The following is a 23,620-nucleotide window of genomic DNA, read 5'->3' as shown; positions in this document are numbered from 1 at the left end:
AAATTGATTACAACATGCATATATAGTGGGAGTTTACTTTTTAGTTTGAATATATTAAATTTGTATAATCGGGTCAGTAACATGTTTCCTTTTATTTCTACAAGGCCAAGTCGCCTCTCTCTCTCTCTCTCTCTCTCTCTCCTCAAAAAAAAAAAAAAAAAAGTCTAAGATTGTCTTCCAGCAAATATTCCTAACTGTTATAAGGCCATCGATTACTCTTCATCCTAAAAAATGAAAGAAAAAGACATGCATAAATTGTCATGTGGATGCAACATAACATGTTTAAAAGTAATAATGAATTACTGGAGACTTCCTAATTGGGCAACGGGAATAAGCAAACCAGGGAAACTGGGAAAGTAGTTCATATATCTTGCAATGTTCATTTAGACCTTTCATTAGATCATCAACGTTTGATTGATCTACCGGGGCGAACCTGAAATTTACAGTTGAAATGAACTTAAACAAGTTTTCAAAAGCCTGCACTAGACCAAATTTGTGAAGACACATACCTGAAGAATGCCATCATCACGGTCATCTTGTTCCATCCTAACAATTACCCAAAAATCTCCATTTTCCTCTCCTACAATTTTTTTGGCATAAGATTGTTTAACATAAATCTAACAGAAAGGAAGGCATGATGACACACTTTTGAAACTTGAATGACCAATGGAAATGTTGTTTCTTCAATAGTTAATTGGACCAATCAAAGTTAATTGTTCATAATCACACGTGATTGGACATAATTTGTGAAGATGCATCTTGACCGTCTGCAAGGTGAGTTGGGTCAAAGAATATCCTTAACCCGACCCAACTTGACCCATGCGAACATTTGCAGAACAAGATCTGATAGTAATTTGACAGAAATGTAAGATCAAGCTTCTTTTTTATGTAAGTATCTAATAAACGACCTTAATGATCACCCAAAGGACAAAGATGTGTTAGTCTAATGAAACCATATACCTTGAAAATGTCATTTTTCCTCAGTAAGATAAAAAAAGCTTATATTATTTTTATCTTTTTTACTAATAAATAACAGCATGATGTGGAAATTTTTCCCAAAAGGAGTAAGTAGCAACAAGAAAATTACATAGATCCAATTAAAGTATTTAACCATAAAGCAACTTCAACCTGAGAATTTAGTTAAAGTATCATTGTCTTGTGTTTATTAATGGACAACATAGTATCATTCTCTTTGCTTTATAAAAAATATGTAATTGTTATGGCTTATAGCTATGATCAAAATGAAGTATATGAAAAGCAAAAACCAAAAAGCACAAGAATAGTAAATTATCCTTGATTGTTTCTTTTGATACATAAACAAAAAATTGTGTTGTATAGAATCTTAAGAATAGTGTTTGTATAATCAATCAATGGCCCATGTCATTTCCTTCAAAAAAAAAAAAAAAAAAAAGGGTGTCAAAGAGCCAGTGACTGATGGGGTTGTGGGTATGCATCATGCATGGTGGGGTTGGTTGAGTTATAGGAAAAAAGTCTCAGCCGAAAAGAAAGAAAGTCCAGCCCAAAGCATCTGACAACTTGATTAGGCTCTTTTAAGTTAAACAGACTTTAAAAGTTTCAAGCCCAAGCCTAATTTAGTTTAGGAGAGGTACGGTAGAAAGAAACCCCATTTGTTAAACGATTTTGATTGCTGGATTTCAAAACCATAGAAAGTAAGTGTGAAGATCGGCTCGTCTTCCGTACAAATTAATGTTGTTTTGAAAACTCTGTAACACAGCTTGCAAGGCTAAGGCCATGATGTAACAGTTATTATAGCTTCGCATCGCATGGGCTAAGCTAAGGGCCTTAAGTGTGTAATTATTACATAGCCTGGCCTATAGGGCTAACGCAGATGAATTCATATCAGATGCAATATCTAATCAATGGATGAGATTGAAAGTTGAAAAATCAACTTTCAATTTCAGCCATTAAATAAAATATATTAAAAAAGAGTTAAAAAGTTAAAATTAAAAAGTAAAAGAAGTTAAAAAAATTGTGAGAGAAGTGGAGGTATTGCACCAGGTGCAATACCCTATGTCAATCCTAACTTCCTAAGGCAGAATAGTTGAAAAGGCTGAACGGCATGTAAACTCCAGCCCAAAGCATCTGACAATTTGATAGGGCTCTTTTAAGTTAAACGGACTTTAAAAGTTTCAAGCCCAAGCCGAATTTGGTTTAGGAGGCGGTACAGTATGACTATCTAAATAACCCGCCCCCTTGGCCCTTGTCCTGAATAGTTGTAGCTAGACCTCGAGACTCTGGGAGTGGGAATGCCAATTTTTATAGCTACAATGTTGTGGGTGGTTTTTGGAAAAACTTAGAGCCCAAGCCTTCAAAACGTGCGTTATGTTGTGATGGAAGAGCAGCAGTCGTGGGCAATACACTGTACTGGGATACCTTTCTAAGCCGTAAGAGTGAGCACTGCACCCTATACTATCACGATTTAGAGAAGAATGTGTGGCTTCAAGATTGTCTGTGCACCAGCAAAATTTTGGGGGAGCATGAATTTCTTGATGCTTCATTTCGTCCTGGTTTCCTTCATTTGTGTGAAAAAAAATTCTGCCTTATCTTGCGATCTGGCTACCCAACACCGGAGGACCCTTTTGTGAGTGTAGAATTTCTTTATTGTATCATACTTGATCTTTCTCCGGATGAAGGTTCCTCGCAGTGGAATGTCTCTATTTTGTCTGTTCAAAAATACTTATTGGATAAGTATGTAAATTTGTTGGATTGCCTGATTCTGTGAGTTTCCTGCTTTCTCTCTATACTATTTTTCTTTTTATTTATTATTCTAATTGGTGGTACCAAATGTATTTAAAAATTTAGCTATACATAGATATATACAATATCCTAAAAGTTTACAAGAAGTTAACCCATGGCTTTCTATTTGTGATTTACATCTTGCAGGGATAGTGGAGTTCATACAACGAAGAAGAAACGAAAGAGGAGATCAAACGATGCTCTAAGAAAAAAAAGAGAGATCAAACAAGGGCATACCTTAAGGATGTAGTACTAAACAGGTATTCTATGTTCTAATAGAAAGTAAGTTGCATATATAAACGGTTTGCATACATTAATGATGTGGTCATACTAGTTTTACATTTTTAACATAGAAGACTTGCTGGACTTTGAATGTATTGTAGATATGTTTGTCATTTCCTTCTTGCTTTCTTTCTTTCTTCATATTTTTTTGGGTGGCATTGTAAAGTGGATGAGTGGATTAGTTGGATTAAATTGAGCATTTGATTTATGGGTGTTATATCTATATAATTTCACATAGATATGAGGGTGCCAAACTCAATCTGGACTCCTTAAATCACATGATATTATAAATTGCTGAACACAACAATAATAAACAAAACAGGCTGATCAATAAAAGATCGGCCTCGTCACAATAATATGAGTATGTTCTGTGGACGTTGGACTCTGAATCCAGAAACCCGAATTCAAATCTCGGTGGGACCTTACTATACATTTTCTTTATAGAAAAAAAAAAGTATTTGTACAGTAGTTTTTAATGCAGTCACACCTAGACGCCTGTATTCATTGTAGTTTGAGATTCTTATAGTAGTAATTAAGTTCGACTAATTAACAACATTGACACATTGGATTAACTAAAATGTAATTTTTTCAATGCCATTAGATCTTTGATTATCATGGTATCATGTTTTTAAATATTCCTTTTAATTGATTTTTCTTGCATTTGATTATGTAGTACTTTTTTGCTGACAGGCATGAGACTAGTGTTCTTGCTAATTCATGGGTTGCAGTTTCCAGCATGGTTAGACAGAGGCCACAACTTTTGTTGTTTGTGGTTTTGGGTATTATGTAGTCCCTGGTGAACAATTTAAATTTCTTGGTTTATTTAGAATCATTATGGTATGGTTATATGTAATTGTATAGTCCCCTTTACATAGACTTCTTGGTTTATTTAGAATCATTATGGAAGTGGTTTTCTATAATTCTAAAGTCCCTGACAAACTTCAAGGCTTATTTAGAATATTTATGGATATCCATATTCTAGACTCAGTTATTTTGAATCTTCTATTATATTCTACCTATGTGAAAAGATGTATTAAAAGCTTGACCCTTCCATCTGCTTTGATTGAAAGAAAAAAATATATTTTTAAAGTAGTTTTAATGCGGTCACAGCTAAACACCTTGTAGTCATTGTAGCTTTAGATTCTTAAGTATGACTAATTAACATCTTTGACACAGTAGATCAACTAAAATGTTATCTTCAATGCCATTTAGCTCTTTGATTATCATGGTATTTTTTTTGTTTAAATATTCCTTTTAATTTATTTTTCTTGTATTTGATTATGTAGTACTTTTTTTTAATGCATTTTTGTTGACAGGAATGAGACTAGTTTTATTACTTTGAGAGGTTCACATGGACAAAGAGAAAGAGAGCTAGTTAAATTGTTCAAATTTAATAGAATTTGGAAGAATTTATTTTTTTTAATAATAAGATTGGATTAAGAAGAGATACAAACCTATCTTTTTAGAGCTAATCCAAACCTCTCTTTTTTCATTTCTATGTTTTTCAATTATTAAGTACACTGAATTTTCTCAACAAAAAAAAATGAGAAAGGAAAAAAAAAAAGAGTAAGCGCATCAAATGGATTCATGTGGACTAGGTAAACTGAAATGATCCGGATAAATTGAAATTTATCGAAACAGATGGAATTGTATTGAAATGGATATGAGAACATGATCATACAATATTTGAAGTGTTTTTTAAGATGCAATATTTGAAGTTTTGAACATGTAATTCCTAAAACCTAGTCTTCAACATCCACAAGATCAAAATATGATGTTTGTAAAAATTTTAGCTTTTAGTCACTCAAAAATCTAAGGGGACGTTTGCTAATGTTGTTCTAGTAACGTTATATTTATTTTTTGAAAATACGTGTGAGTGAAAAAGTGTGTAGAAATATGTGTAATGTTTAAAAAATAAAAATATGTGCTTAAACACATATACCAAACGGCTCTTAAATTATCTATTTTTAATATCATACTTTGCAATACATTCAAATACTCAATATCTATAATTCTATTTTTTTTTTCTCCTTTTTTTTTAAATATTATCTCTTTATCAATTTTTAGTCTCTCTTTCACCCAAGTACTCTAAAAATTGTACGAAATCTTAGAGGGTGTTTGGTTCACTTGTTTTCATAACTCAATTCTTAAAAATGGTAGGACCCATAGTAAAATACTTGTTTGGCTACACTAATTCTCTATTTCTATAATTCTATTTCCATCACTCAATTCTCTGGTTTTTGAGTTATGAGTTATGAAAATTGAAAGCATATTTTGGTTATTTTCAATTTTCATAACTCATAACTCAATTGCAATATTGTAATTAAACATACAATAGGGACCCACAAACAGTTTCCAACCGCAACTTTTGACCACTTTTGATTTATTTATTTTTTCTCCTTTTCTTCTCCTGGTTGGCTGTTCGGTTCCCTTTTTTTTTTTTTTTTTTCACTGGTTCGGTTTATTTTTTTTTCTTTTTTTCTTTTTTCACTGGCTTCAGTGAGTATGGGTACTAAAAAAAAAAAAAAAAANAATTTCAACTGTGTTTTTTTAAAAAAAAATATTAGAAAGAAAGAAAGAAAGACTGCTTGACAGACGGGGAGGAGAAAAATGGTCAAATACAAATACAATCGATAGAAGAAATCAACACTTGCAGTATCATAATATCCTGCACAGGGGCAAAAAAAAAATCATTTCACCTCGCACTACTTTTAAGGCCGTTGCCCTGTGGCCCTTGTCCATATCTCTTAACTCTGACTCTGCGACCGAAAACAACACTTGTGGTTTCGTTGGCGGATTAAGAGCATGTTTGGGTCAATTTTTTTGTCACTTAGGCTGTGTTTGTTTCGTGTAAAATATTTTTCGAAAAATACATATTTTTCAGAAATACTATTTTCTGGAAAAGAAAAATATTTTTAAGTGTTTGGTTGTATTATGAAATTGGTGTGGAAAATATTTTCATGTGTTTGGTTCAATTAGGAAAATGCTATTTTCCTACAACAAATTCCGGCAGCAAATTCCGGTCACAACAACAACAACAACAAATTCCGGCAAACGCAACAACAACAACAACAACAACAATAACACAACAATAATCAGTTATAAAATAAAAAAATAAAAATAAAAAAAAACAACAAACAACAACAGCAATCAAACTTTAAAAAAAAAAAAAAAAGAGCTGAGAGATCGAGGAAGAGGAAGAGGCGCGGCGACGACGATCGACGATCGACGGTGAGGCACACGCTGGGTTCTTCGGGGATCGAGATCGAGATTGAGATCGAGATCGAGATCGAGCGCTGGTTCACGGCGAGGTGCGGTGCGAAGGCGGTGCGGTGCGAGGAGCGGTTCTTCCGCGAGGCGCAGTGCGAGGAGTGGTTCTTCGTCGAGGCGCGGTGCGGTGCGAGGCGCGGTTCTTCGGCGACGGCGGGGTTCTTCGGCGACGGCGGTGCTCTCTTCTCTCTTTCCCTCTCTCTGTCTTCATGCTCTCTCTTTCTCTCCATTTTCCGGAACTCATTTGAAGTGAAAATGAGTCCGGAAATCATTTTCACCCTTGACCGTGAGTCAACTGAAAATGATTTCCGGAAAATTGCATTTTCCAGCGCAACCAAACACCCGAAAACTTCGAAAACCATTTCTGGAAATGAATTTCACCCAAAACAAACGCAGCCTTAATTTCGTCAGTAATCACTCTAAAATATCATATTTATTTTGTACTATTATTTATTTTCCATCACTTAATATTTTTCACATTATTTATGGCCCCATGGCCTGTCACCCGATGCAGGTTTTTTTTTTTTTTTTTTAGTACCCATACTCACAAAATTTAATATATATATATATATACACTAAATTATAGTTGTGAAAATTTAGTTTTTTTTTTTATCTAAATATTCACAATAACATTATATATGTTAATGTCCAAATCATATTATATATACTATATCATAAAAGTTGAATTTTACAAATCATGATTGTGATAATTAGATACACGATACTTAGATGCCATATGTATTTACAATAAATAAAATACATACTTGTTTGTTTTCTTAAAACTATGGATATTATATTATTTACCCAATTAAAAAAAGTTCAATACACAACAAACAATAGGACTCATGATACATGCACAATAGATATTTCAATATTGTCCCAATAAAAATAGACAAGAAATTTTTTGAAATAGGGTATCATAAAATATTTTCCAATCATTCTCTTAATTGTCCCAAATCTAATTAACCAAAGCATTACACAATTGAGAATATATTAATAAAGACTAACCGCCCTATTATATATTACCATCTTATTTTAGATGAGTAAAAAAATAAGACCCGTAATTTATGATACTGTTTATCTTGGATAGGAAACTTTATTATTAAGTGTCCAATATAAATTCTTAAATAGAGAGTTTAGGAATACCATTTGTGTGTGTGGATTTGAAAACTATAATGTTGATGGTATGATCTCCAATTGCATCTCATGAAATAAATCTGAAAGTAACACGGGCTTCAATTAAACCACTGAATTCAAAAGATATCATGAAATCAAGTTTTGACAATAAAGATGCATCCTCAAAAATTATGTTCAATCATGTGTGATTATGAACAATTAATTTTGATTGGTACAATTAACTATTGAAGAAGCAACATTTCCATTGGTCATTCAAGTTTCAAAATAGTGTCATCATGCCTTCCTCTCTATTAGATTTATGTTAAACAATCTTATGCCAAAAAAATTGTTGGAGAGGAAAATGAAGATATCGAGCAATTGTTAGGACGGAACAAGATGGCAGTGATGATGGCGTTCTTCAGGTATGTCTTCACAATTTTGGTCTAGTGCAAGCTTTTGAAAACTTGTTTAAGTTCATTTTCAATTGTAAATTTCAGGTTCGCCCCAATAGTATCCAATCAAACCTTGATGAGCTAGTGAAAGTTGTAAATGAACATTGCAAGAAATATGGACTACTTTCCCAACTGGTTTGCTTATTCCGGTTGCCCAATTAGGAAGTCTCCAGTAATCCATCATTACTTTTAAACGTGTTATGTTGCATTCACATGACAATTTACCCATGTCTTTTTCTTTCATTTTTTTAGGATGAAGAGTAATCGATAGCCTTATAACATGAGGAATATTTGCTGGAAGACTATCTTCAACATAAGTAACAGAAGTGGGCAAAAGCTTTGGACTTAAATTGGATATTAATATTAATTTTAATTATAAGCTTTTTAAAAGGCAAATTCAAATGATAGAATGCTTGAGTTGAAATGTGATTATAAAAGGATAGATAAGGATGGGAAAAAAATCAAGACTTATGGCACCTCCTAGCCTCTTACAAGTGTCAGATGAAGTGTAAGATTATCGGTTCAACACCCATCTAATGTGTAAGTAGAAAAAATGTATACATATTTACAAAAAATTTCTACATTACTTATACTGTTGAAGATTTTGTAGTGTGTTATTTTGCGTTCCAATTAATTGAAGTGTCTTTGGTTGGCAACCTGGGATGAAGGCAGTCTTATTTTTTAACTTTAAGAGATCTTCTTGGTCAGGCACATGAAGCGAATACCTTTGACATGTAATGCATCGGGCTAAGCAATCATGCATTGCCACATGATATATATGTGTGTGTGTGTGCCACCCTCCCTCTCCAGGCAGAAGCAGAGGCTATTTTATGGGCAGTGCAGCTTGCTGAGTCATTAAGTACAGCTCCAGTAACGGTTGAAGGTGACTCTCAGGTTTGCTATAAATCTATCACAGTGCATGGCATGGCCATCCCATGGGCTATTGAGAATGTTATTCAACTGTAAAGTATATGGCTTCCAATCTTTCATTTTTGTCTTTTAGGTGGGTCCCTAGAGAAGCCAATGTGGCCGCCCACTCTCTTGCTAAATGGAGTTTAATGTATAGTGTGTTTGGTTATTTTGACTTTTGTAATAGCCCTTCCTGTTTTGTTAAGGTTATCAGGGAGGACGCAGCGTGTCTTGAAGGTTTGTAGCTCTTTTTCTTTGAATAAAATTAATCTTTCAGCAAAAAAAAAAAAAGTGTGTGAAAGCAATCATGCATTGCCACATGATATATATGTGTGTGTGTGTGCCACCCTCCCTCTCCAGGCAGAAGCAGAGGCTATTTTATGGGCAGTGCAGCTTGCTGAGTCATTAAGTACAGCTCCAGTAACGGTTGAAGGTGACTCTCAGGTTTGCTATAAATCTATCACAGTGCAGTGCATGGCATGGCCATCCCATGGGCTATTGAGAATGTTATTCAAATGTAAAGTATATGGCCTCCAATCTTTCATTTTTGTCTTTTAGGTGGGTCTCTAGAGAAGCCAATGTGGCCGCCCACTCTCTTGCTAAATGGAGTTTAATGTATAAATAAGAAATCTATCATGTCCAATCTGAGAACCTTCTGCTTGCATGGTGAAACATACTATATATAACATGTCCGATCTAATGGGATTGTGGGTATGCATCATGCATGGTGGGGTCCCTTGGGTTATAGAAAGAAAGTCTGACTGTCTGAGTCTCAGCAAAAAAGGAAGAAGTTCTAGAGTCAAGTTGCGGAATTCAAATTCCCATTTGTTAAACCATTTTGATTGGTGGATTTCAAAAGCTTTTTGGTTATAGAAAGAAAGTTTGAAGATCGGTTCTTGTTCTCCGTACAAATTAAAGTTGTTTTGAAAACTCTGTAACACTGTACGTACTTTTTGCGTAAGGAGGAAACTGATTCGAGTGGTGGATTTCAATTGTCATTCAAACTCGTTTTTTAGTAGGGCTTCCACCATATACATTTGTGTGAGGAGAAAGAATCGAATTTGTGAGTTGTACACAGTAGTCAGTCAACACAATTAAATTCGGTTGTAAAAGAGGGAATCAATTGCGAATCAAAATAACATTACTATGGTATTGCTTTATTGTTGTCAAAGTAATAGCATCAGATAGATGTAAATAGCTTTGCCAAAAATGGAAAGTTGTAAGACTTTCTCACGCCTCTATGTCTCTTCATTTTTTTTCTTCTCTCTTGCAAAATCACATCGGTACCATATAGCGTGCTTTATGAGCAACTCAGCACTGATGGAGGCAATGAGCTTGGTAAAGTGAACTTTCATTTTGGACCATCCGTTCCTCACGTGACTCTCTTCCCTAAGGATAGATATCAGAGCTGCATTAAAAATGGGGAACATTTTAGATGAAGTGAGCCAGCCCATACGAGAGAGGAAAAAAAGCACATCTAGTTTTATACTTTAACATTTGAAAATTAAAAGAGATGTTGCCATAGGGGAGGGAAACGGTGCCAAATGTCCAGTGTCATAAGAGTTTTAGGTATTGTTTGGTAATACATTTTAAATACATATTGTTAATTTTTAAATAATATTACACGTATATTCATATATATTTTTCACCCACATTTATTTCAAAAAAATACAAATAATATTACTCAAATCTCCATACATACATTAAACATGATAGTTTAGAGGGTATTTGGATTTAGATATTTTGTATAACTCAAAACTAATAAATCAAAACTCAAATTTCGTGCTCCACTGAGTTGCATTTTGTTTGGCGTTTTTTCTCTCATTGTTTCCAAAACTATATTACTCAAATTACTCTGTTAAACATTGATGATGCCGAAAATATTACCAGTGAGTTGCACAATGCTTGTACTTTTGAAATGACACCTGCACAACAAAAAGGAGAAGACCTATTAGAGAGCACCGGTGTAGTGCTGGCCAAATACCCTCCGAAAGTCAAGTTAGAACTTTTTACAACTCTAGAGTGCTAGAGATGGGTTAATTATGCGTACCTTGATTTGTGAGGGTATTGAGACTTTTATAGTAGTAAATAGTTGACCTCTCTACCTTGAAGTAGAAATCTTTTTCTTATAAGAATCCGTATGAGCATAGATTTTGGAATCCTTTCCTTATAAGACTCTAATATTGAACGTGGAATACAAGTCATCATTTTATAGCTTATGCGTGGTGGCCAAGTCATGGTTCTTATCAGACCCGTTAGCTTTAAGACCGTCAAATTGCCTTATTCCCTTTAGTTAGGAGGGGTCGTCAGCCTCATAAGAGAGTTAGCCATATAGGGTTCTCTGTGGACCTCCTTCCATGACAGCCTATCACTGTCTGTCAGTTTCAGGATCTTCAGCCTCCTTTATAACTTATACTGTCAGCATGAGCTATAGGCTCCATGCTGAGTGCAGCCAACGAGTTAATCATGGGTGCCTTGTGTGGCATACTTTTGTCTTATCAAACACTTTCATCTCAAAAATTTGAGATACAGGAATGAAAACTGAGAACAGGTTTTCTGGGATTTTAAATAGTTTTCAAAAACAGAGTTTGATGGCATTTTGGTTATTACGTTCAACTATGTGGGACCCGGCGCAGTGTATAGTCACATCAAATTCAAGACCCTTGTAACTCTCTCTCTCTCTCTTTTTTTGGCTTCTCTCTGGCTGAAGCAAGAGTTTTACACTACCTTTTTCCCTCATTTTTTTCCTCAGTCCTTCGGATGACATTACTCATAACCCAGCCTCCCCATTCACTCATCTCACCCACCTCTCTGAACCAACATAAAATCACTTCCTTGACTTTTTCTGAGACCCAGCCTTTATATCAAACTCTAGTGGTGTTGTTCATCTCATAATCTCACGCGTGGGCACGGTTGAGAGAAGAATCCATCCAAGCAAAGACCTAGCACCAACGACACCCTCATCTCTCACCTGCGCCGACATCAGCTCTGACCTCTGCCCAGGTGACCACGTTTTCTCTCTCTCCCTTCGTAAACCCACCTTGCTCTGTTTTGTATTCCTCTAAATTTCAATGTTTGTATTTCAAAGTTTTTGTTCAGGTGCTCTGTTTTGATTTTGTTTGTGTTTCAATTTCTCTAAACATTGATGGGATTTGTAAAATAATGAAATTTGTGTCTGATGGGTTTCGTAAAATAATCGACTTTGTCTGGGATGAAATGTGGACTGAGAAACTTTGATTCGGGTATATGTTATGGGTTATTGTATGGGTCAGCGCCGGTTTATGCTAAAAATCCCATCTTTTTGTGACTTTGTTTGCCATTGTGTGTGCTGAGTCTTTAATAAATATTTCGTTGCTTCTGTCTCCCTTCTTTTCTTTATATTGATGGTTTATCATAAATTTCATATTTTGAAGCACTCCTTTATAATCACTTGAAGGGACTCTGTGTGATTTATTATAAATTCAATATCTATGTTCATTTCTTCTTGACAAGAGTGGCTGCTTTCTTTCTAATAACAAAGTGTACAACTGGGTTTATTCTTTCTCTTGGATCAGATTGAGTCATCACTTTTATTTTGTAACTTTGTTTTGTAATTCTATAAAACTTGACGTTGCATCCTCTGGATTTGTTATGGATCTCACTTTCTGTACATAATTCTGGAAGACAAATTTTGTTTGATCTTTCAAAAGGCCAAAAGGACCCACATTGACATATTATTAAAACCTATGATCTAACAGGTCCGAGGCTACATCGATGTCATGGACTTAGCTGATGGTCACATTGCTGCAGCCTGCTCTTCGGAAGCTTTTTACCAAAGAGGATATAGGTGATCATTCTTCCTTGCATACGAATTTGTATGTCAATGAATTTTCTGTCACCTGTTAACAGTTTATTAGGCATTTATTTAACACACTCATGCTTTTATCGTGGGATTTTTATGAAAATCTTGTTTTAGCCATATTTTACAAACACATGGCATTAACAAGCTGTGTTTATCCGATGCTGTGTAATAGTTATCATTGATGTCCATAAAATTTTCCTTTTCATAACCTTTATTTGTTGTTAGTCATAGAGAGTAAAGGGATAATAATTTAGAAATTTAGAATGCAACTCAAGTCTCAGGGTGATTTCAATTCTGAAATAAAAAAGATCTTTGCTAGTAGCTAGTAGGTCATGGTTTTAAATTTTGGGTCTTCAAAAATAATAATAAGATTCTATATTTATCAGGTTGCCTGAATGATGATGCATTTTAGTTCAGCAACAAAATGACAGTCTGCACAGTGATAAATGGGCAAAACCGTGGGTATCTTTCTTCCTCACAAACTCACAAGCAAGATGGAGATTGAGATTAAAATAGAGACAAGTTAAGGTATATGATTTGCAACTATTGATTGATAAAATCATTTTTTTTTATAACATAATGTCACCTTGAACACATTGTGAGTGATAAGACAGACCAATTTCAATTTGTTGGTACATCTTGAGCAAAAGATGTAAGGTCATATGAGTTAGCAATAGTAAAACAGATTTTGGCTGTTGATATAAAGCCTTAGTCCCAAAACATTGGAGTAGGCTATAGATCCTCAACAAGACTGAAACTCTAACGTTGAAATATTTTTTTTATGCAGGCTTTTCCGTTGGATTTAATACTCTTTTCCAGTTGAGGACAACTTAAATGTGTTCCCTCATTGAAGATTTTAAAAAAATTTTAATCCAACTTTAGATGGAACGGAATTGGGTTTTTTTTTTTTTTTTTTGGCCTTTTTAATTGGTTTTGTGTAGGGCTTTGTGAGTTCTTACAATGAGTTATTTCCCTGCCTCTTCGCTACACTATCTCCACCCAACCTTTGCCTTCATTACCTATATTTTGTAGTAATATATTAACTGTTGTGTTATTTTGTTTATGCATGTGTTGGTTGCTTTGATTCAATTTTCATTTGCGTCTGTTTTCTTGCCTCACAGTCTTTGCTTCCAGATTATCAGCTGCTTTCTCTTAGATTGAATACATCAAAGCTTATTGAAAATAGTGGGGAGTTCTTAAACTTGATTGTATTTAATACTCATTGGGTTTGTTTGTAACTTGCCTATAAAACAAAAACAAGCATTTTCACCTCTGAAGATGTCCTTAACATGAGGAACATGTTTCTAATACAATGAAGATGTCAGTTCCAAAGCTTCGAGAATTTGCTTGTTTGATTGTGTATGTTATGATATTATATTAGGCTATATATATGTTGACTAAATGTTTTCTGTCAGATAGTGAGTGTTCCTGATTGAGGAGCTCAGAAGAGTCCTCATGGTGATCTCATTCAGGTATGCTGGATCTAAAACTATCTATTTTTCTCCTATATTTGTTTCCATTTTATGCAATTATATCTGGCAAGTCATAGCCTCATAGGCAAAAGGAACGCTCAATTGCACTGGGAATTGACAATTCCTGGAGAACTTGGTGTTACGCCAGGCTCTTGCCACATGAAATTGCTGAAAATAGTTTGTAAATATTTTGAAATAAATGTAGTTTTACTGGGAGCTGTGGGAATATGAATTTTAAACAGTTAAATAGCTTGGACAGCTTGTTAGTTCTAGAATTGTGTTCCTTATAGTTGTTACTTGTGCCTCTTATAACTATTGATGATTCACAGATGGATACCAAAAATATACTCTTCATTTGTGGTGGACCATCTGTTGATTTGGAGAAGACGATTTCAGAGAGGTAAATACCCTTTTCTTGTGCTGAATGTTAAACGAGATTTTTTACTATTGTTGGCTTGTCCCTAAATGTGAGTTCTAATTATTTTACATTCTTTTTCCAGACAACAAGATTCTTCCATTGGCTTTGGAGCTCCAGTTCATGCAAACATGAGAATTGGTGGATCAACCAAAGCATTAGCTAGCCTTCATTTGTTTCCAAAGTTACAAACTTGAAAATATTAGATGGCACAGTAAGCAAATATTCAATGAAAAAAGAATGGTTTCTTAAAAAAAAAAATATTGAATTTCAAACTATATGTAGCTATGGTTAACAAATTTATGTTAAAACTTAAAACTAATTTTCAGGCATCTAAACAAAGTACTTTACTTGTAGGTAGCTTTACAGCCATACGGTTCCCTTTCTAGCAGGCTCGATAGGGTGCATTTAAATTTTTTTGCCCCTTCTCATGAAATCCCCGTATAACTTCATCTACAAGTGACATGCAGATTCTTGGAAGATAAACTGAATGGGAGATTTCCAAGAATCTGCATGTCACTTGTAGATGGAGTTATACGGGAATTTCATGAGAAGGGGAAAAAAAAAATTTAAATGCACCCTATCGAGCCTGCTAGAAAGGGAATCGTATGGCTGTAAAGCTACCTACAAGTAAAGTACTTTGTTTAGATGTCTGAAAATTAGTTTTAAGTTTTAACATAAATTTGTTAACCATAGCTACATATAGTTTGAAATTCAATATTTTTTTTAGAGACCTTTCTTTTTTCATTGAATATTTGCTTACTGTGCCATCTAATATTTTCAGGTTTGTAGCTTTGGTAACAAATGAAGGCTAGCTAATGCCTCGGCACTCCTACTATATCAATTTATAAACAGGTATTCTTTGTTCCAATAGAAAGAAAGTTGTATAAACTTTTTTGCATACTGGTTTTTACATGCTTAACATTGAAGGCCTACTGGACTTCTAATGCATTGCAAATACGTTTGTTCTTCTATTTTTGGGTTGCATTGTAAAGTGGATGAGTAGTATTAACTTAACTGACATGAATAAATTGAGCATTGGTGGTCACCTCCCCATAGGGGATGATTAGGTTTATGGGTGTTATATGTATATAATTTCACATAGATATGAGGTTGCCATACTCAACCCTAATTCCTGAGTCACATGACATTATAAAGTTTTGAATCCATAATAATAATAGGAACATAGATCAATAAAAAAAATCAGTCTTATGATAGTTAACAGCCTTGAGCAAAATGGTGTATTTGGCCTTCTTTGCTTTGGGCTTTTAGATGCTCCTATATCGTTGTCTATCCTTGTGAGAATTTCTGTTGTATATGTAGATGAGAGAGAAAAAAGATGATTTGTTTGTTGATTTTAGGAAAACTGCAAACATGGGAATTTTTACTTTGGTTTTGTGTTTTTTGGGGTTATGAGTTGGAAGGTTAGAATTGATTAAGAGTATGGATGAATTAAGCATCTCTTGGTCCTCCTTTAAGCAAATGAGTACATTATTTTGCTTAGGTAAAGAGTACCAACGTGAAGATCAGTTGATAAGGAACAAAACTAACAGTAGAGAGGAATTTTTTCTTCTCTCTTTTATTTTTGGAGTAATATACTTGATATGATTTTCCTTTTTTGAGAATCATATACTTGATACGATTAGTTAATTGATGTTGCTTTCTTATTCAAAATTTTAAATTCTAAAAAATTGTTAATGGTGTGAAGTGTATGGTAAATCCATCATATTTATTTCTTCTTAGACTAGAACTAATTGTACAGTAGTTATTGTAGTTTGAGATTTTTAGTAATACAACAAATTTCCACCATTGACACAAAGTACTAACAAAAATGTTATTTTCAATGCCATTAACTCTTTGATTATCATTGTATTATGTGTTCAAAAATTCCTTTTGATTGATGATTTTTTTTTTTAAAATTTTTTTATTATGCAGTACTTTTTAATGTTCTCTTGTCAATTTGTCAACAGGGTTTTTTTGTTTATGCAAGGTCATTGTTTCCAGAATGCTTAGACAGAGGCCACGCTTTTGTTGTTGTTTGTGGTTTTGTGTAATTATGCAGTCCATGGAAAACTTAAAACTATTTTGTTTATTTAGATCTCTATGGTATGCTTTGTGTAATTATATAGTCCCCGATGAAGGACTTAAACTTTTTGTTTATTTAGATAGATGAGAATCATTATGGATATTGTTGTGTAAACTTTGTAGTCCCTAGTGAAGGACTGGGTTTATATATAGAATCATTACTGATATCTATATTCTAGACTTGGTTGACAATTATGGTTATGATTGACATGAATGTTTCGGTTTATGTTGATTTGTTTATTGTATTCTAATTTCTACCTACCTGGAAAGAGTTTTATGTAAATAGCTCAACTTTAATGTTCGAGTCTTGATCATGATGTAGCAAATTCCTTAAGTGTTTAGTTAATAGTTTTGCAGAGGTTTTTATTTTTTTTATTTTTTTTTATTTTTTATGATTAATGCATTGAATTGCTTATAAATTTAAAGTTCCTTATTTTACCCCATGTGGTAGAGCTTTGATCCACGTTTGGGGGCTCCCCTGATTCAATAATTGTATTCTGAGGCTCCTCTCTTTTCTTCTTTCATTTATGATCTTCTCTAGACATGTTCTAATGCTTAGGTTCATGATACAAACTCAACCATATCATTCCTCATTTTTCATTATCAAGACTCGTGTTTTTCATCATATAGTTCCATCCTAATTGGTGGCGACAAGAATGCAACTTGGAGGAGCAAAGCTTCTCCCCCAACCATATTAATTAATGCAATTTTTACAAACATTAGATATGGATTCAAATGGAGATTGACTGGTGTTAGTGGTCACCCGAGACACAATGACAACATACTTGGGCTCTTTTAGATAATCCAAGTCAACAAATGGACCTTCGTGACTTTAACTGTCATCTTTAGAGAAGTATAGGATGAATGAGCGACTGTTTGACGAAATACAAGCATTTAGGGTGGTATTGGATCTTGGACTGGTACTACTTTTAATGCGTGCGGCAAAAGTACGCAAGAGACACATGCAGCTAGCATATATTTGGATCTTGGACGAAAGAGAATTGACAATTGCAAGGTTAAATCCAAGTTCTCTTGCACGTTGGGTCTTTTATATCATGCATTGATCATGGGGACTACAGAATTACACAACCTTATCCATAGTGATTCTAATGAAGCCATCTATCTAGATAAACAATGAATTTTAAGTCCTTAATCAGGGACTATATAATTACACAAAATACCATAATAATTCTAAATAAACCAAATAATTTACATGGATATGGTTGTGTAATTTCTGTAAGGCTACATTGACATGAATTAGAAGCTATGTTTGTTTAGTGGTTAGTTAATTGGTTTGCAGAGGTTCTTATTTATCTGTGTAAGTATTTCATTGAATTGTTTATTGATTAATATTTGTTCACCTTAACCCAAACCTTAAGTTCTTCTCATATAGTTTGTGTTTGTTTGGTATTATGCTTATGACTATTTGGTTATAAATTTGTTTTTATTTTTAGTGATGTTATTCTAATGTTCAATTTTATAATAATAATAGTAATTTAAAAAAAATTTGTCCAACCCAACCTGATCAACGTGGGTTAGGTTGAGTTGGGTTGGACCCCTGTGATAGGTTGGATTAGGTTGAAAAAACTCTTCAACTTGACCCAAACTGATCCAGGCAATATGTATTTTATAAAATAAAAGAAGAAAATGTTTAATATACAATAAAAAAAATACCAAATGTAGCTATATATCCTAAAATTTTTAATATGTATATATATAATTTCTTATTATTTGAAGACTAGTATATAGAATTTAATGAATGTAACTTATTTATTCCAAATTTGACAAGTATCAATTCAGGTAAAAGCGTCATATGGAGTAGGAGTTTATATGTGCTAGAAAGACCATTTGGCAAAATCAAACCTATAAAACTTTAATGAGGTCCATCAAATATAAGTCTAAAACCACCAGCCCATGGGCACCATGAATAATCACCAGTCCATGAGCTTACCTTTTACTATTACCCACATTTCATGAAATAAAAAAGGTACAACATCAAACATGAACTTTTTGCTAGGATAAGGAACATTTAAATTCGTAATTTGGAAATGTATATGGCCGGTGGTGAGCTATGTGATTTTTGGATGTGCTTGAATTTAAGTAAATTTCCCGAAGGTGTAAAATATCTTGGAATCCCCTTATCCCTCTCCACAAGGAAAAAGAAAGATTTTGACTATCTAAAGGAAAACATTGAGTCAAAAATTAGTGGGGGCAATAGCAAGAGTTTGTCCTGGATGGGACGTGCAACGCTTATAAATACAGTGGTATTAGCAACCCCAACCCATATAATGGCAAATTTTCAGATTCCAAAAGATCTTTGTGAGGAGATGGATGCATTAATACGTAAGTTGTGGTGGAACCCAAAAAATAGCTCCAGCCATTACTTCACCCCAATGGCTTTGGATCACCTATGTCATCCAAAGAATCAAGGAGGTCTAGGCTTCATGCACCTCCATGATTTCAATCAAGCTTTGCTGTCAAAAGCAGTATGGCGTTTCTGGCAGCATTAATACCAAACTGCAGATTTAGTTGGATTCCTAGAGAAGCTAATGTTGCGGCCCACATCTTAGCATCTTGGTCTCTATGTAACAAACTAGCTATAACTCCTTTTCTTTAGGTACTGCTCCTCAATCCTTTTGCAATGCCATACGGTTGGAGCAAGCCAATATTTTGTAATTGTTCTATTTCTTTATCAAAAAAATTCTTTTGCTGTTGATAAAAAAAAAAAAAATTTGTATAATCATATGGAATCCTACCAAAACATAAAATTTTAATTTTTTATATTTTTATATTTTTTTGTGGGATAAACTTTTGGTTTGATGAAGCTTTAAAGGTTTTTATTTTTTCATGTTGTGATGGTATGACTTTCTATTTTTTCTAGAAAATTATGTTAATGTATATAAATTTTTGTTTTTTTATGGATGAATTTATAAATTACGTGATTATTCAACATATAAAGTCACTATTAATGTGTTTTTTTGTTTTAAATTTGAAAATAGGTAGAACCTTACGATTTGCCATTTGATATCCACAATCTCACCTACCTTCTATAATTTTACATAAGATCCCGATCTTAACAACCTTAGTGGAGACATTAGCCCAATTTGATTCCAGCAGCCGTCCCCTTCACACAGACACACACACACACTCTTTCTCTAACCCTTACCTTCTCTTTCTAAACCAACCAAAACCTTCACTCTCTATCTCTCATTAGAAAGCTCTCATATGGAGGAGGAGCAGGAGAAAGGTTGGGCAGTTTGACGACCTAAGTGATATAGTGATCTGTGTGGTTGGAAAATGCTAGTTGGATGGTGTTCAGAGTTATGTAGAGTGTTATGTGATTAAGGTCCCAGACCCTGAGGCTTGTCCTCTAGTTTCTTATTTTTCTTGTTCTTAATTCAAGCATGTGGCAAAAGTGTGTGACACCACTTACAGCTAGCATATATTTGGATCTTGGACGAAAGAGAAGTGACAATTGCGAGGTTAAATGCCCAAGGTACTTAGGTAGTGACCAGGAAGATAGCGAAGAAATCCAAGTTCAGTTGCACATTTTGGTCTTTAATGGTCTTGCATCGATCATGGCGTGACTAGCTTGAAACAATCTGAATTCCCTGTCATTGAAAATTGGAGTGCCAAGACAAAGATATTTGTTGAAGACAAAGATACACTGAGGTGGCCTTAGGTTCATGATATAAGCTCATCCATATCATTCCTCATTTGTTCATTATCCAGACTCATGTTTTTCATTGTATAGTTCCTATCCTAATGGGTGATAGTGTGATAGTAAGATTACTAAATAAAAGAATATAAATCGTACAACGCAAAAAAACAGACCAAGACCTGAGATGAGATACATTGGCCATAACTAAGCACATCTTGCTTGGCAGTATCATTTCAAATAAGCAATTTTCAGTATCAACAACTGTATAAAAAGAACTACACAAAGCTAGAAAAATGGAATATAGTATAAACATCAGACAAAATGTACGGAGGCAATATACCGCATCTGCTAGTCACCTTTGCCTGGTATTCTGGAGTTGATTTCATATTCTACAATTTGCAGCTGGACAAGAAAATAATGCAATATGTTCAAATATGTTACTTGACAATGCGTATATCACAAAACTAGCACACTGTAAAGCAACATTTTGGACTCTTTTTAACAGTTATGGAGAGTTTCAAAATCAAGCAAATCTAGGATGGGATCAATGAGCTTGCAGAGTCCCAGACCAACCCTCCTCCCTCATCACAAGAGGCAGGTGATACAAAGAAAATTTGACTGCTTTTACGGTGAAAGTCACTGATATAGCCAGGTATAAAGTTTATAACAGACTTTTTAGGGGATGAAATTCTCTTTGGTTTCTTCTATCAAAGAGCTTAAGCAGTCTGTTAAGACTACAGGGGTCACAAAAGGTCAATGAACTAAAAGTCAACTGTTATAAGGAACCAGGGTACTTTTAAATTTTTCTTGTAGGAGAATCAGTGAACTCACTGCAAAAGACAAACTGGTTGAGATCAAGAGTCACCCTGCCTTGCTTTGCTGTATCAAATGAACTGAATAAATGCCTGCAACAAACAAGATTAAAAATTCATAGCAGCACGATAATATTTGAAGACTAGTATATATAGTTTAATGAATATAACTTATTTATTCCAGATTTGAGGAGTCTCAATTAAGGTAATGTGTCATATGGAGTAGGAGTTTACATGTGCTAGGGCAGACCATTTGGCAGAATCAAACCTAGAAGACTATAATGAGATCCATCAAATATAAGTCCAAAACCAGCCCATGGGCACCATGCATACCCCCCAGTTCACCATGCCCTAAACTTGTACAGTTATACTGTTGCCCACATTTCACTAAAAATGAAGAAGGTACAACATTAAAAATGAACTTTTTGCAAGTATAAGGGACATTTACCGAGCAGACTGTAAAAATATACAAAGAGATATGAAGTCATCTAGCCGAAATCTCCCATTCTTCTTTTCATCAAAGCTTTGAGCAACCAAGGAAAATCGTATAAGTATTTTGATGAAACCAACTGAATACCTCAATATAAAGATAATATCATAATACCTCACAATTTGAATTAGCAACATGGAAGATTCCCCCCCCCCNGAAAACAAAACTTCTACCTACAAGCTATTATATGCCTTTAAAAAAATAAAAATAAAAATAAAACTATTGAGTACCTCCCTAGTCCTATCTTCTTCATTGAATAAAGGCTTAATATACAGGTCAAGAAAATTTTTATTGAATTATGACCAATTAAAACTTCTAAATCATGATTATCAGAACTTAAAAGGCCATTATATAAAGAGACTCCAAACAGGTCAAGAAAATAATTATTGAACTAAGACCAATTAAACTCTTGAATTGTGATTTTCTGAACTCTAAAAACTTTTAGAAAAAGAAATGCCACATGGAGCACTCAGAGATGGTGGCCACTAGTTTGAATGTGTGCCACATGCACAAGTCTATTGTCACGGGTGGCAAATGAAAGCTCCCATGCCCATTTAATTTCTTGCTCCCTTCAGGCTTGTGAAAGTTAAACTGAAGTACCAAAAGAACAGAAACAAAGCAAAGCCTTCAGCTCGAAAATCTCCATAATCCAATCCAATGGGAGCTATTGAAGGTAGAAAACTCAATGGTACAACTAAAAAATGACAAAAAAAAAAAAAAATTAGACTTTAAATCCTATTTATATTCCTAGTAAGCCCTATCAAACAATTGTAATCCTTAAATATTTCACCTCATTAGCATTTTCAATATATTCAACTTTCAAATTCTCTTTCTTGCGTGTCAAATCGAAACCTGTCTAACCTAATTCCATCCCACTCTAGCACATCAAAATACTAGTAACCAAACACCCTCCTAGAACCCCTTTTAACCCATAATCAACCCCCATGCAATGCTCTCTCTCTAATAGGGTCCCACAACCCCCACCATAAAATTTGAGCTAGCTAATCATTACCCAATAAACCCATGATTTACTAATGTATGCCCTTAAGTTAGTAAAACACTTTGTTTAATACTATAAAGTGAAAACCATAACTGGTTGGAACGGTAAAGATTTCAAAATTAGCATATCGAGATGGAAAGACAAAAAGACGTAAAAATAAATAAAGAAATAAAGTTTATTATATTATATTATTTAATAAACATTTTTTTACTTGTTCATGATTTAATTATAATATGAATATATTTAATGGAAATAGAAAATTTACTATATTATGTTATTTGCGAGTAAATCTATTTTTTTAATTGTGAAATGTTAAAAAATAAAGGTATCATACGCATGTACTGATCTTTTTCCGTTTTCATATTTTTATACCAAATTTTTTGAAATATAGTTTTTTTTTTTAAATGCCGAAATATATTTGTTTCCATATTTATCGTATTATACACATACAATATTTTATTAATTATGATTACTTACTCATGATATAATATTTTAATGTGCAGTTAATTTTTGTGTAAATTGCGCGCATTTAAAAACAAGATTGAGTATTCCATTAAAAAAAAAAAAGTATTGAGAGAGAATCTGTGGATTTTTTTTTTCTTGGTATTCATTGTAGTTGTTTTAGGGTTAGCATAGTAAATTTAATTGGTTTCAATTATGATGATTACACTAAGCACAAAACTACCATGTTCTTTTCTTAAAATAAAAAATAAAATAAAAAAAACCTACCATGTTTTAATTTGAAACTAAGAGTAATTTTAGTATTACTTAACAAAATTACCTTTTATATAATTACTTTGCATGGCAGAATGTAATTGGTTGTATGACTTTTTCATGGACCTACCATTTTTCTCTAGTACTCATAGTTTGCCACATAAATAATTATGACAAAAGTTGTACATTTTAAAAAATAGCTTTAAAAGGTCCCTAAAAAAAAGCTTTAAAATAATTTTGCAACCATGGCCATAAATTTAACTCATATCTATTCAACTCAAATAGAGCCTGGGAGATTCAGTTTTGTTTTAAATTTTTGGAAGGCCGGGCTCTTTTTTTTTTTT

General features: G+C 33.7%; 3 long non-coding RNA genes and 1 other non-coding gene across 6 annotated transcripts; 2 read left to right on the top strand and 2 right to left on the bottom strand.

Annotated features, from left to right (window-relative positions):
- Window positions 1-232: 232 nt before the first annotated feature.
- Window positions 233-1,227, bottom strand: LOC136067734 (uncharacterized). Its single transcript, XR_010629141.1, has 2 exons — window positions 510-1,227; window positions 233-433 (listed from the first exon to the last, which is right to left on the bottom strand). It is a non-coding gene; the product is annotated as an uncharacterized LOC136067734 (long non-coding RNA).
- Window positions 1,228-2,146: 919 nt separating this feature from the next.
- Window positions 2,147-3,771, top strand: LOC111998038 (uncharacterized). Its single transcript, XR_010629135.1, has 3 exons — window positions 2,147-2,739; window positions 2,905-3,017; window positions 3,730-3,771. It is a non-coding gene; the product is annotated as an uncharacterized LOC111998038 (transcript).
- A 7,368-nt stretch (window positions 3,772-11,139) lies between these two features.
- On the top strand, window positions 11,140-16,777 carry LOC112036347 (uncharacterized). Of its 3 annotated transcripts, none has more exons than XR_010629132.1 (7): window positions 11,140-11,789; window positions 12,524-12,612; window positions 13,014-13,155; window positions 14,043-14,099; window positions 14,429-14,499; window positions 14,600-15,369; window positions 16,505-16,777. It is a non-coding gene; the product is annotated as an uncharacterized LOC112036347 (long non-coding RNA). The 3 variants fall into 3 exon arrangements; XR_002885638.2 differs by having other exon boundaries at window positions 11,141-11,789; window positions 14,047-14,099; window positions 16,485-16,777; XR_002885637.2 differs by having other exon boundaries at window positions 11,143-11,789; window positions 16,485-16,777.
- A 3,648-nt stretch (window positions 16,778-20,425) lies between these two features.
- Window positions 20,426-21,597, bottom strand: LOC112036366 (uncharacterized). Its single transcript, XR_010629140.1, has 3 exons — window positions 21,521-21,597; window positions 21,092-21,165; window positions 20,426-20,662 (listed from the first exon to the last, which is right to left on the bottom strand). It is a non-coding gene; the product is annotated as an uncharacterized LOC112036366 (long non-coding RNA).
- Window positions 21,598-23,620: the final 2,023 nt, after the last annotated feature.

Source organism: Quercus suber, unplaced genomic scaffold (genome assembly GCF_002906115.3).
Source record: "Quercus suber isolate HL8 unplaced genomic scaffold, Cork oak 2.0 scaffold_83, whole genome shotgun sequence".
NCBI classification, from domain to species: Eukaryota; Viridiplantae; Streptophyta; class Magnoliopsida; order Fagales; family Fagaceae; genus Quercus; species Quercus suber.
This window is presented reverse-complemented; position numbering and strand designations above follow the sequence as displayed.